Source organism: Orbicella franksi, chromosome 10 (genome assembly GCF_964199315.1).
Source record: "Orbicella franksi chromosome 10, jaOrbFran1.1, whole genome shotgun sequence".
NCBI classification, from domain to species: domain Eukaryota; kingdom Metazoa; phylum Cnidaria; class Anthozoa; order Scleractinia; family Merulinidae; genus Orbicella; species Orbicella franksi.
In genome coordinates, this window is record NC_138154.1 from 510,480 (window position 1) to 523,800 (window position 13,321).

Sequence of the window (13,321 nt, forward strand, 5' to 3'; positions counted from 1 at the left end):
GTGTCTGTCCATCATTGTGATCTCCAAGACTTCAGATGAAAACCCAGAGAAACTGGATAGAGTCCTGACATGCATCAAAGAACAGTCTGAATCTGAAGCCTTCCAAGCACTGCTTCCTGAGAGAGGGAGTCACCTACATTGGATGCCAGCTTTTGGCCATTGGTGTGTTTTCAGACATTGACAAGATAGTAACAACAGAGGATTGGCAAGTACCAAACAATGTGAAAGCTTCTTGTCGGCATGAACTGAAAAGAAACAAGCACCTTGATGTTCCATTTGCCGACAGGTGGAACACAGTATGCCATCTACCCTATGGCAATGCAGAGTTACCCCAGTGAACTTGAAATCTACAGGCCTATCAAAGTTATCAGGATACCCTAACGTCACAGCAGGGACATGGAGGAGATGGACTTGGAAAGCAAGTTGTTCACTTTTTTATTACTCAAACGCCACCCTGAGCACAATGCAGAAAATATACCTGAGATTCCTGGAGATGATGTTCCCGAAGACAATGTTTGAAACATTCCTGCATACAACCCTGATGAAAGTGAACCTACACCATGCAGATCCACAAGATTAACTGCAGGCAAGCAAGGAGACCCAAACAGGGAGCCACGTCCAACAGCAAGAATGAACTCTATAGCAGCCTTACAATAAGTTAATTTTAATGTTCACATTTTTACTTTGATTTTGTAGCAAAACCCATAAGTTAGTAAGTACTAAAATAATGTATGACGCTTGTCGAGGACGACAACCCCACACAGGGGAGCAGGTGACCAAGTTCACAATTTCTTCATTTTACGTTCAAGGAATGTAGGTTATTTTTAGTAAGTATTTAGTTAGGTATGGATGACAGAGTTCACAACCTTGGATGAATGCTGGACCTAGATATAAGCAGCCTGCTTGACTACACAGCTTAGGCAAGTCTAACCAAGAGATGATCTTCCCAATGGAGCGGGCAGTTTCCAAGACAGTTTTGTCATGTTTCAAAACTTCTATAGTCTTCAATTTGATAGCCATTTATCTTGTAATGTTTTTTTACAACAGCTATTCTTGAATCACCCAGCTGAGTTCAGGAAAGCAGAAACTCAACAAACTGAGAACTGAAAGCAAGTTATTGACCCAAGTACAGTAGAAATAACTTACTATGATAACTGTAGCCACCCCCAAACACAATATGTCCAAACTCTGAAGCAACCACCGATGCAATAATGTACTGTGTCAAAGGAATGACAAGGAAGATTGATAAATTACAGTATATGGCCTAAATTTGGAATGAATCACTTTCAGAACTTAAGTTATGCTTTGAAAATATGAGCAACAGTCACTTATTACTCTTCAATTCCTTGTGTGTGTGTTTTTTTAACACCTTTCTTGGCATAGTCGTAAGAGAGGAATTCAAGTTCTTCTCAAGGTATGGAAGAAGGATGATGGGTATTGGTTCCTCAGATGCTGTGACAAATTTTATATTTTTTGGCTAGAAAATTGCTAAACATATCCAATTTGATAACTGATGATGACATTTTGTAGCAACAAATTTCAATTCTCGGAGCAACTTTTGTAAACATACCACAATTCTTAACAGTTTTACAGACAGGTTTAGCTGTAAAACAGGTCTGCTTTAGCTTGCAGACTTAACAAAACAGCAATTTCCCATCTTAAGGAAATCTGCAACAAAATACTTCAGGTTCACACTCAGAGCAAGGATTGTTTAACGCTTACTATCGTAGGATGTACACCAGAAGTATTTTCCATTGCTTCATTTCGACAAAAAGGCTCTAAAAGAATCAAAAAGTTTGTATAAACATGAGGTTACTTTTAACTAATTTTGTTATTGCAATCCAATGTAGATCATAACCACGATGAAATGCTTCACTGGTTTGGTATTGACGAAGCTAAAATAAAGCAACATACCACCACTGGTAAAAGGTTCTCAATGGAAGACACGGTGCTTGATGAGGACCATCCACCAGGAGAGACAATAGCTTCTGACCTGAATGACATCAAACAATTTTCACACCTGAAGTATGGAACATGATCAATAAGTCAAGTGTTCCTAAAGTGTTAAACCATTTCTTTTCCTTTGACCTGTCAGCCATCTCTGATCAGTCACAACTGTCTTGGTGGGCAATTCTACGATAAAACAAATACAGGGACGGACACTGGGTAGGAAAGTCGGCCATTATGTGGTTGTTAAATCTTTCCCTGGCGCAACCACCAACGATATGAAGCACTACCTAATGCCTACTGTTGACAAGAGCCCTCAACAGATTATTTTCCATGTGGGAACGAACGACCTACATGACCATACTCCAACCGTGGTAGCTGAGAACATTGTGGACCTTACCAGGAAAATTGAAATGGAATCATTGTATGGAAATATGTTTGATGTGTACATTCCAAGTAAGTTTTCATCTATATATACTGCAAGAGAATTCGTAAATTCTACTTGCTTACTAGAATTACTGTCGATAATAAAAGATGGAAGTCTATTAAAAGTATTTAACCTTTGCCTTGAACCAATCAACATAAACTCAGTCTTTGACTTTTTAAGAGTGAGTTTATTTGCCGTTAACCATTCAGTAATTTTAGTTAGATCATCATTCATATTTTCCTCTAGATGTGCAACATCATTACTGGCAAAGGTCAAATGAGTATCATCCGCATACATTCTGGGATGTGAGTTAAAAAGACAGTTCGGTAGATCATTTATATAGAGTATAAAGAGGAGAGGTCCAAGGACTGTACCTTGAGGAATACCGCAAGTTAAAGGTTGGCTATTCGAGAGGGCGCCATTTACAAAGCATTTCTGCATAGAATTATCCAAGTAGGATTTAAACCACTTAGACGAGTTGCTTCTGACACCATGTGCTTTTAATTTAGATAGCAATATAGAGTGATCGATGGAGTCAAAAGCTTTCTAGAGATCTACAAAAATTACTGCATTAACATTACCTTTATCGATATTAAAAGCCCAATTATCAGTGGATTCGAGTGAGGCAGTAGCAGTGGAGTGAAGTGAACGAAACCCTGACTAATTACAGGAAATTAGATCATATTCAGTTAAATATTTGTAAAATTGATTGTTTATGATTCTCTCAAAGACCTTAGCCACAACAGGAATTATAGAAATAGAGCGGTAGTTATTTAAGGAGGCTCGATAGGCCAAAAATCGTCAAAAATGTTACTTTTTTCAAAATTGTCTTAAAGGCATCTTTAGTCATAGTTGTTATTTAAAAAAATGTTTTTACACTTTTCTCACCACATCAATACATTTATTTAGCTCTTTCTGAAGTTGTGCATTCCATTGCTATGGTAACTAGTGTTGTTTACACATTGTTTTTTCAATAAAAACTCGCCTTTTTTGACCCAAACCTGGAGAAATTTGAGTCGGAGCGATTTGAATTAATTGCAGGGCCTGGTGAATAGTTAGCGGACATTGCATTACAATTACATGAAGAAAAGAGCGCTTCAAAACAGTATCGCTTTCATTCGCTAGTTTTCCTTGTGAAACACTTCGAAAAAATGCCTCCAAAACCAAAATCTAGGAGTGGAAGAAAAAAGAAAAGAAAGTTTGGAGGTAACAGGTATACTGTGGTGAAAAAAAAACCGTGGAAAAAGAGGGTTCCGTTGAACAAGAATCGGCCGAAGAAACCAAAGAGTCCGATACCGAAGAAACCATGTGGCGCTCCAATACAGATGCGACCAAAATGAGGTCTATACTGGCTTCTGTAAGAAAACTAGATGAAAAGTCAGAAGAATCAGATGGTTCCTCAAGTGATGAAGATTGCAAAGCACCAGAGGGCTTTCGTTTAGTCAATTTGTCCGTCCTGTACTCAGCATTTCAGTTACTTTGCTGCCCCGCTTGCAAATATGGCCGTGTCGAATTGGAGGAAGATGACAGTGCCAAAATGGGCTTTGCTTCCCTGCTGCTGTTGAAATGCCGAAGCCACAAGTGTAAATTCTCTGAGAGATTTTATGCCTCTTCAAAAATTGGAGGGAGCCAAGCATTTGAAGTGAATCGCAGGATAGTTTTAGCAACTAGAAACATTGGCATTGGCCATCAAGCACTTGTCAAATTTACTGGTGTAATGAATATGCTCTCTCCAATGAATGAGGACTCGTACAGAGACCATGTTGCCGCTGTGAAGAGTGCTGCACACGCAGTTTGCAAAAAGAGTATGAGAAATGCTGTAGACCAAGTGAAGGACTACTATGATCCAGCAGATGATGGCATTTTTGACATTGCAGTTTCAGGGGATGGGACTTGGAGAAAACGAGGCTACTCAGCTGCTTTCAGAGTAGTAACGGCTCTTTCTACAGTTACTGGCAAGTCCTGGATGTAAAAATAATGTCCAAAACCTGCAGAGAATGTACCGTGTGGAGGGGTAAAGAAGGTACTGAGGAATTCCGAGATTGGTGGGAAGGACACCAGCATCGCTGTGAAGCTAATCACCTGGGTACTTCAGGATCAATGGATGCCACTGGTTTACTAGCCATTTACCAGCATTCAGTGGAAGATTATTCATTGCAACATACTGAATTTCTGGGGGATGGAAACAGTAAGGCTCATAAACTTATTGTTGAGGAAGAAGTATATGGGGATAAGGCAGTCACCAAGCTGGAATGTGTTGGTCATGTACAAAAATGCATGGGCTCCCGTCTTTGCTCACTGAAGAAGGGGCTAGGTAAGACACATCTTGATGATGGCAAGTCAATTGGTGGTACTGGACGGCTCACATTAAGTACAATAAACAAGCTTCAAGTGTACTATGGCAGAGCAATCCGAAATAACACTCATGACATTCACCAGATGCAAGATGCTGTCATGGCCATTTGGCATCATTCGCAATCAACAAATGAAAACCCTGAATTACCTTCGTTTTCACGCAACACATTTTTGAAGAATTTTTCCTTGGCTTGTTTGATTTCACTGTTTACAGCATTGCGACATTTGTTAAATATCATCCAGTCACATGCATTTCCAGAACGAGTGGCCTTCACTTTGAGAACATCATTTTAGTATTTACTTTAACTCCTGATGTTTTACCCGTGTATAAATAAAGTTAAATAAATAAATAAATAAATAAACCAGTCCCATAATATAATTGACCAATCAATTATTTAAAGTTACATTTGTAACTTATTTTCACTGGGCTTTCTAAACCTACAGTGGAAAGTCTGCACACTGCCTGGAGATGTCAGACCTGTAAAGTTTCCTCATATGCTAGTATGATAATGTGCAAGGGCTGTTGTGGCTGGCATCACTGGTGAGATGAGATTCCAATCCTCAGTAGGAAAAAAGATGGCGACTGGTACATTTACCCATAATTCTTAGCACACAAAAACCTTAACAACGCTCATAAAAATGTAAAGAAAAGTTATGAAATCTTCAAACCTAGTCTACACATTGTCCTTAGTACTGGAATAAATATAATTGTAAAAGTATGGCTTTCTTTGTGCCTCATGTGCTGTGTTAGGTCTGCAAGGTATTGTGGCAGAATGAACAGCGGTCATCTTTTTTCTTGCAGTGGATTGAGATCAGTCATAGGTCACATTATACAAATATGTATTTTCCATAACACAGGCAGATGTTTTTACCTTGATAGGACTTGGGCCAAGATAGCTACCACTCCTGAAGAATGGTACTGTGCAGTTTGCTCCAGGAAAGGGAATGGAAGAGTATAAGTCCTCATTCATTTTCCAATACACTCTATCTGAAACCTTCAATCAAACAAATTATCAGTCTTCATACAACATAACAAGATGTTTGCAATGCATGTAAGATACAGTAGGATGAATTTAATGACCCTTATGATGTGTTTCACTGTAAATAAAATTAATGTGATATGTCATTTAGTCAACAAGATCCACAATAACTACTATTGTATACATGTAAGAGAATTGCCAATCCAGTGGTGCATGTATAAGAAGGGAAAGTATGTCCTTCCCATCAGAGATAATACACATGGTACCATAATATATGCATAAATTTGGCCAATGTTGTGTGGAGGTCAAAATTAAAATGTGTTCTTTAAAACTAGGAGAATTTATTTGAATTTAATAGTTTACTGAAAGCAAAAGCATTTATTGTGAGGCAATTTAATATAGCAATTTAATTACGGGAAATATGCAATAATATTAATAGGCCAGTTTTAATCCCAGGGTAGTCAATTGATAAACATTGATATCGAAAAATCATTTGATAAATTGATATCTATTGATAAATTGATTTTAAACGATATCGACTTTATTGGTCAATCGATAAAAATCGATACTTGCACACCAACGAAGTGTTTATTTTATCAATTTTATCGCATTCATCAATTGTTATAGAATCAATAAAAATTATCCTGTTTCCGTTGAGGGAGCGTTTGATTGTGACTCTTTAAATGTAGATTTCAAAGGCAGCAATGAAATGATTTGTTCACAAGCACTGTACAAGAGGCCAAAGAGACTGCATTATGATTTTCTTCCTGATTTTATTGTTTGATTACAAATGTAAATTATTTTTCCTTTTACAGCTTCTTGGCTTCAAGGTTATCGCCTAAATTTTCCCTTTTTCCTTTGTTCCAGCGGTTTTGAAACCACGTTTTAACCTGAGAAATATGGGGAATAAGAAGTGATCAATATAAGGAATGATTCAAAAGTATATGCATGACTAGCCTCCTACACAGACACGTCTTTGAGTTCGTCACGCGATTGGCCTCCCACGCAGACATTCTTAAGGCTCATCACGCTTTGTTCATATCTTTAAGGAAAAAATCACGAAAATCTTTCCCTTTTAAAGACTGGGTAAAAGAACAACGAACATGCGATTGTGTTGCATCAGCAAATAAAAAAAAAAACAGTGGAATAATCAACCAGGGGTCTAAAGCAGATTTCAAATACAACACATGCTGAGTATTACTAAAAGTTTGTGGAAAAGATGTAGAATAAGATCAATTAACGAACAGGGAAGTTGTTGTAAGTATTTCTATGAGCTCTCAAATATCTTTTGGTGTTTCCTTTTCGAAAAATGGTACGATAATTAAGTTTTGATAACTTTGATATTTATTGATTACTCACATATGAAATCTTTTATCGATTTTTATCAAATTTCAAAAACATTAATCGATTTTTATCGAGTGTTATCGATTATCGATATTATTGATTGATTACCCCGGGTTTTAATGTACTGAAATAACAAAGTCAAACAATAAATCATTATAATTTACAATCAAAGTTTTCTCTTGATCTATTCCTCTAATTTTTAGGGGCTTATAGTTACCATTACTAAAGTCATCTTTGGTATTCGCTAAGAAACTTCAACTTATGGCTTTGAATGAGGCAGATTGAGAAGACTTGTAATTGACAAACTTGAAAATCCTAGACTCAACTTTTCAAGATGTGCCATCTGTGACAGAGTTCCTCAAAAGTTTGAAAATTTATCATATAATATATTGATATTTTTTATAATTACAAGTCATTAATTTCAATTTACTCTAGGGCTAGATCCTACAATACCACATGCATAGCTGCATTTACATAGTGTCACTGAAAAAATTATTAGTTCCAGATAATCATACAGTGAAATATTTTAAATGTTGGCATGTTATTGAATCAGTTCTACTTTGCAGCCAGAATGGTAATAATAAATCAGTGTAGTATTTGCGTTGTGCCAATACCCTTTCTTCTGTGTGTACCTTTTGCCCACCACCCCCCTCCCCCTCCAGAATCCGGTTTTTAGGTTCAAACTTCTGTACAATTTACTTGCGATGATCAGTCAATGGTACAGTAAAGACATAAACGATGGTTGATTTTGTTGAACCAAAACGAGCGAACTGAGTCTGTGAGAACCATTGAAGACCTCTCACTGGAATTTGTTCTGCAGACTTTCACACGCTATTTTCAAAATTTTCTGCTTAAAGCCAACCAGCAGTTTGTCAAAATACTACAGACAAAATATATCTTCTAATCCCGCAATATTTATAACATAGCCGGCAAAGTTGTGTGATCGATCAAGAAGCGTTACAACCAAATATACTGATATGTAAATAGGTTGCAACTGTACGCCGCTAACCAACACTTACTTCTCTTTTGATTTAGATAAAAGTCGAAGATTAATCCATTAGAATTACATGATAACAAAATGGTTACACTCACAGAAGTTTTCAAAGGTTTGGAAATCAGCAGTGCGACAAACATTCTATGTAATAGTCTGAATAGTGTCAAAAATATGACCGCATAACATTCATGTCCGCAGACTGCTTAGGGAACACATCCTTTTAACTTATCCGACGAATTTCACTGCAAACTTTGAAAAAATTTACACTGGTTATTTGGAGTTACGACTTAACACATGTGAAATTGGTAATTGTATGAAATGTTTCCTTCCCAATTCCGCCTTGCTTCCTGCAGCTTCAAAAATACAGGTCCAAACAATTCTACGATTTTCAATCGATCGAAGCCAGTGTTTTGGAGGTGTTCAAGTCTCGAAAACTGCAACACTTCTGTCGCTCTTATAAACATGAAGCATTCCAGAAAGTAAAACACAACCATACCTTGACAAAATACATTCTCGGGAAGGACAAATGCAAACGGGCTATAAACACGCATGGGAGTCTTGTGTTTAGGTGACGAAATTACCATCCAAAGCAGTCCTTGAGTTTTCATTCCTGCTTTTCGTTTGCTTGCTCCTCTACTTCGTATCTAGCTTTCCATTCCTGATAGACAAGCAGCTCATCTCCAAAGACATCTTCCCCATCGTCGCTTGAAATATTACAAATTGTTCTCAAAGCTCTAAGGAGTGAGTTCACAGTTGCCGAACTTGTTCAATCGAAGTTTATTTCGGTGTCTTCTGAATCGAAACCTAACTCTGACTCCAGTGATGAAAAAGAAATGATTCTGGAACAAAACTTGGACGTTTTAGTCCCAAAATATATTGGAACGATTAGTTTGGTTTTCTATTTTCTCGAGCAAATACAGTGAGTTGACTGAGGCACCATTGTGTTTGGTTCCTGGGTAGATGTCATCAGCAACCGCCACCCCAGACTCCTGGTATGCAGTCGTGTAACACTTCAGGCACGACTTTGAAAGGGCATAGAAAATCGAGGATTCAACCAAATTCAAAATTTTTTTCACCCAAATGCTCCGAATAACAAGTGGATTCATTTTAGTGGAAAAAAATTTTGGGGGTTAGGTGCACTTTAAGTCCGTTCTGCAATTCCAGAATTTTCCACAGAGATTACGTAAGACCATAATGCTTCGGTAGCTCGTTCACTTTTCAATCACACGTGGAGAAGCGCTTGTGTATAGTACACTCAAGTTGTGATTTCTCTCGCTTACACCATCCTTTCATCATATCGTAAGTTGTTAGATAGTTTCCGTTTCTAGTTTTGCTTCGCAGGGTAATCTTTGTTGTGTTTCACAGGTTATTACGGCTTGCTACAAGATTGTAATCTGACATGAAACGTTGACAGTGTTTGTTGTGATAGTGACTCTCCATTGTAATTAAACTCATTGTGTTTGTAAGGCTGTTTTGTGTTACATCGACCCTTTTCACTGCTATAAAGCGTATATGACAAAAAAAATAATTTCTGCTTATTTGAAAGGCCTTTCAAAATACAGAAGAATGGCGTTTTTCTTTTTGAAATATCTTTTTTCGTTTTAGAGATATTGATATTTTTCTATTATGCAAATTAGATCAGTGATGACGTCATATTGTTTGCGACTAAAAAGTAGAAAATACTGAATAAACGATATCTCTGGAAATATTGAAGTAGTGTTCCTGAAACTTGGCACCATAAATGTGCATCACAGAGAAACAAAATGATACCGTTAGCACTGTTGCCATAGCAACTCTTTTGGCCCCAGTCTCTTTCCATTAAAAAAACAAATATTCCCATTTGCAACCTCTATAGTGAGACAAAGGGTTCTACAATGTACTTGGAACAGACAGTTCCCATATTGTCTTAACTCCCATCATTAGATTGGGTGGAGTACATGGTTCTTGGTTTTAGACAAAAACTGGGAATTTCAGTTTCTATTACAACAGCACCAGTGGCAAAAGTGTTGTCATGGCAACAGCACTAAGGGTGTCATTTTGTTTGTTCTGTGATACACATTTGTGGTGCCAGGTTTCAAGAACACTGCTTCAATATTTCCAGAGATATTGTTTATTCTGTGTTTTCCACTTTTTAGTTGCAAACCTTATGACGTCATCACTGATGTAATTTGCATAATAGAAAAATGTCAATATCTCTAAAACGAAAAAAGATATTTCAAAAAGAGAAACACCGTTCTTCTGTAGTTTGAAAGGCCTTTCAAATAAGCAGAAATTATTTTTCGTGTCATATACACTTTAAATTAATAACGAAATTAAGTTAAGGACATTCCAGTCTTACGCTTACCTCTGTATTTCCTGCTCTTGTTATTTTGAGTGAATGTGCAAGGCTTCTAAACAGCGGTATCTCATCATTACGTCATGTAATCAACACCAAAGTCGAGTATTCATTCCAGTACGATTCTTGTATTTAATTATTGAAAGCGTTAAAGGCAGGAAAAGTACCGGCTCAAAAGCATGTTCAGAACGGGAGCTGTGGGCAAAATAACTTCATTAGTGAAGATCAAAGGCTTCGGACTGAAGGAAGAAAGATTATCGAGTTCGGTTTTTTCCTTTTTCACTGCTGGAAGTCAACCAATCGGGCCGGTGCAATTCCTGTAATTAAGACTTGCGTTACAGAAAGAAATTGCACCAAGAGCGAAATGTTTGCAAATAGAACATATTATACAGCGAGTCAATTAACCCATTGACACCCAAATGAAATTGAATGCAACACACCCCTAAATTCCTGGCAATTTTTTCACATTTCAGAACAAGCACAAGCACTAAAAATAAACCATACACGCAGTAACCACACACAGATTAGGTTTCAAGACCTCATTTATTTTAAGTTGAATAAATGAAGGGCCAAAATATTAAAAAATATCAACAACACGACTCAACTTGATGTTTAAAACTGATGAGAAAACAAGAAATTATATTATTTCTTTGCCGTACATCAAAATGCCCAACAGAAGCTGAGAAAACTGAATATGCGAAAATGAGTTATTATAGACTTCAGAGGACAAATTGACACCAAATACAACAGAATTTCTATTCTTGTACTATAACAGCTAGCATTTGAGAAAACAATGGAAAATAAACGCGAAAGACACGCAAAAAACCAATTTGAAATCAAGAAATCAAATAATTTCTTTGCTGTGCAACAAAATATTACAGCGCTGCGAAAGAAAGATTAAAGTTGTAAGTCAAAAAGATGATAAAAACAAGCTAAATATTTTGAGATCAATCGTATTTCAACTGTGTTAAATTAGTGTCCACTTAGTTCTTTTCTCAGCAGTTCTGTAGTAGCTGAATAAGACCCCAAAAGATATATTTGAACAAAGCGAATAAACTAATCAAACAAACCACGGAGGTGGCCATAAATTAATAGCCTGTGAACAGGCTCCCGTGAGGACAGGAAAAAATGTCGGCAAGCACAAAACAGAAGAATTCAGAGAGCAAAGCGATTGGGGCATGTTACAATATGGACACAATAGATTGTTTATTGACATTGATATGATTCACGTGACATTTGATCATAGTATGATTGGCATCACTTATATATTCAATACTCTCGATAGCTCGCTGAACGTGTAAGATCACGAAAGTAAGAGACCTGATTAAAAAGCACTTTCTATTGACTCCTGAAGAGCCGTTTGTACGTCTCCTGATAGTGGACAAAACCGAACGTGTTACATGGTGGCAGCGGGTGGTAGGATTTCATTCTGAAAATGGCAACAAGTTCTTCAACGGCTGCAACCTCAACGACAACTACAGCAACAGCTGGGACTGGGACAGCACCCATCACGCACACTACTATGTCCTCTCCAGCGCATGGCCTTAAACCCCCTGGAAAGCTCAACACTTCAGGGAATCTGGCAGACGCTTGGAAATCCTACAAACAGGTATGGGAGAATTATTCTCTAATTTCTGGGCTAAACTCGCAAACAGAGGACTACAAGGTCGCATTCTTTCTGCATTGTGTCAGGACGGAAGGACTTAAAATTTACAATGGCTTCCAATTCGAAAATGAAAACGACAAGAAGATTCTGAACAAGGTTCTAGAAAAGTTTGACGAGTTTACACTGGGCCAAACTAATGAAACTTATGAACGATATATATTCAATAGTCGCAACCAAGAAGCACAAGAGTCCATTGATGCTTATGTCACTGCCCTTCGCAATCTAGTTAAGTCATGCAATTTCTGCGATTGCATGCGTGACACTCTGATCAGAGATCGTATTGTTCTAGGCGTAAGCAACAATACCATAAGAAAGAAGCTTCTGCAAGTGCGAAGTCTCACCCTCAAACAGTGCATAGATATTTGTAGAAGTGATGAAGCCACTGCGACCCAGTTAAAAGCCATTTCTGGGGACGATAGCGTGCATAAAATAAGAGATTGGAGACGAACTGGCAAGAAAGATAAACACCCCTCACGCGATGGGAGGAATGATCGGAATGTGCCACCGAAACCTGCTGGCAAATCTCACAAGAAGCGTCTATTCTGTGGAGGTGAACACCCACTGAAAAAGGAGAAATGTCCAGCCTGGGGACAGAAATGCTCCGGATGTGGCGGCCGAAACCACTTCAAAAGTGTTTGCAAGAAATCCAAATCCCGAGGAGTCCATGGAATCTCCGACAAACCTGAAGACGTGTCATCAGAAGAGAGCGACATCGAGCTTCTAGCTGGAGTTGCTATGGATTCTCAAGAATCCGACGTCCATGCTGTTCGTCACGCTAAAGAAATTTACGCGGAGATGCTTATCGATGACAGAAAGGTCAACCTTCAAATTGACTGTGGCGCATCAATCAACATCATCCCGGTGAAACACGCAACAGGTCACGAAATCCAGCCGACCACGAAAACTCTGCGAATGTGGAATGGATCTCAAGTGAAACCCATAGGAACGACAAGGCTTATCATGCGTAACCCGAGAACAAGGAAGAAGTACTCCGTAGAATTCGTCGTTGTCGAAAGCTATTTAACACCTTTGATCGGCGCGAGAGCGGCTCAACAAATGGGGCTAATCACCGTTCATGATGAAAATTTCATCGCAGCCTCACCTCCTCCAAAGGAAAATGAGCTACAAGTTAAACAGATAACAGCCGAAGAAGTCATAAAGCAATACTCAGACGTATTTGACCGTCCGTTGGGAACCTTTCCCGGCGAAGTCCACTTAGAAGTTGACGATAGCGTTAAACCTGTCATCACCCCGACGAGACGAGTTCCTACGG

General features: G+C 38.1%; 1 pseudogene; it reads left to right on the plus strand.

Annotated features, from left to right (window-relative positions):
- The first annotated feature begins 555 nt into the window (after positions 1–555).
- LOC145499593 (uncharacterized) lies at positions 556–5,468 on the plus strand (annotated as a pseudogene).
- Positions 5,469–13,321: the final 7,853 nt, after the last annotated feature.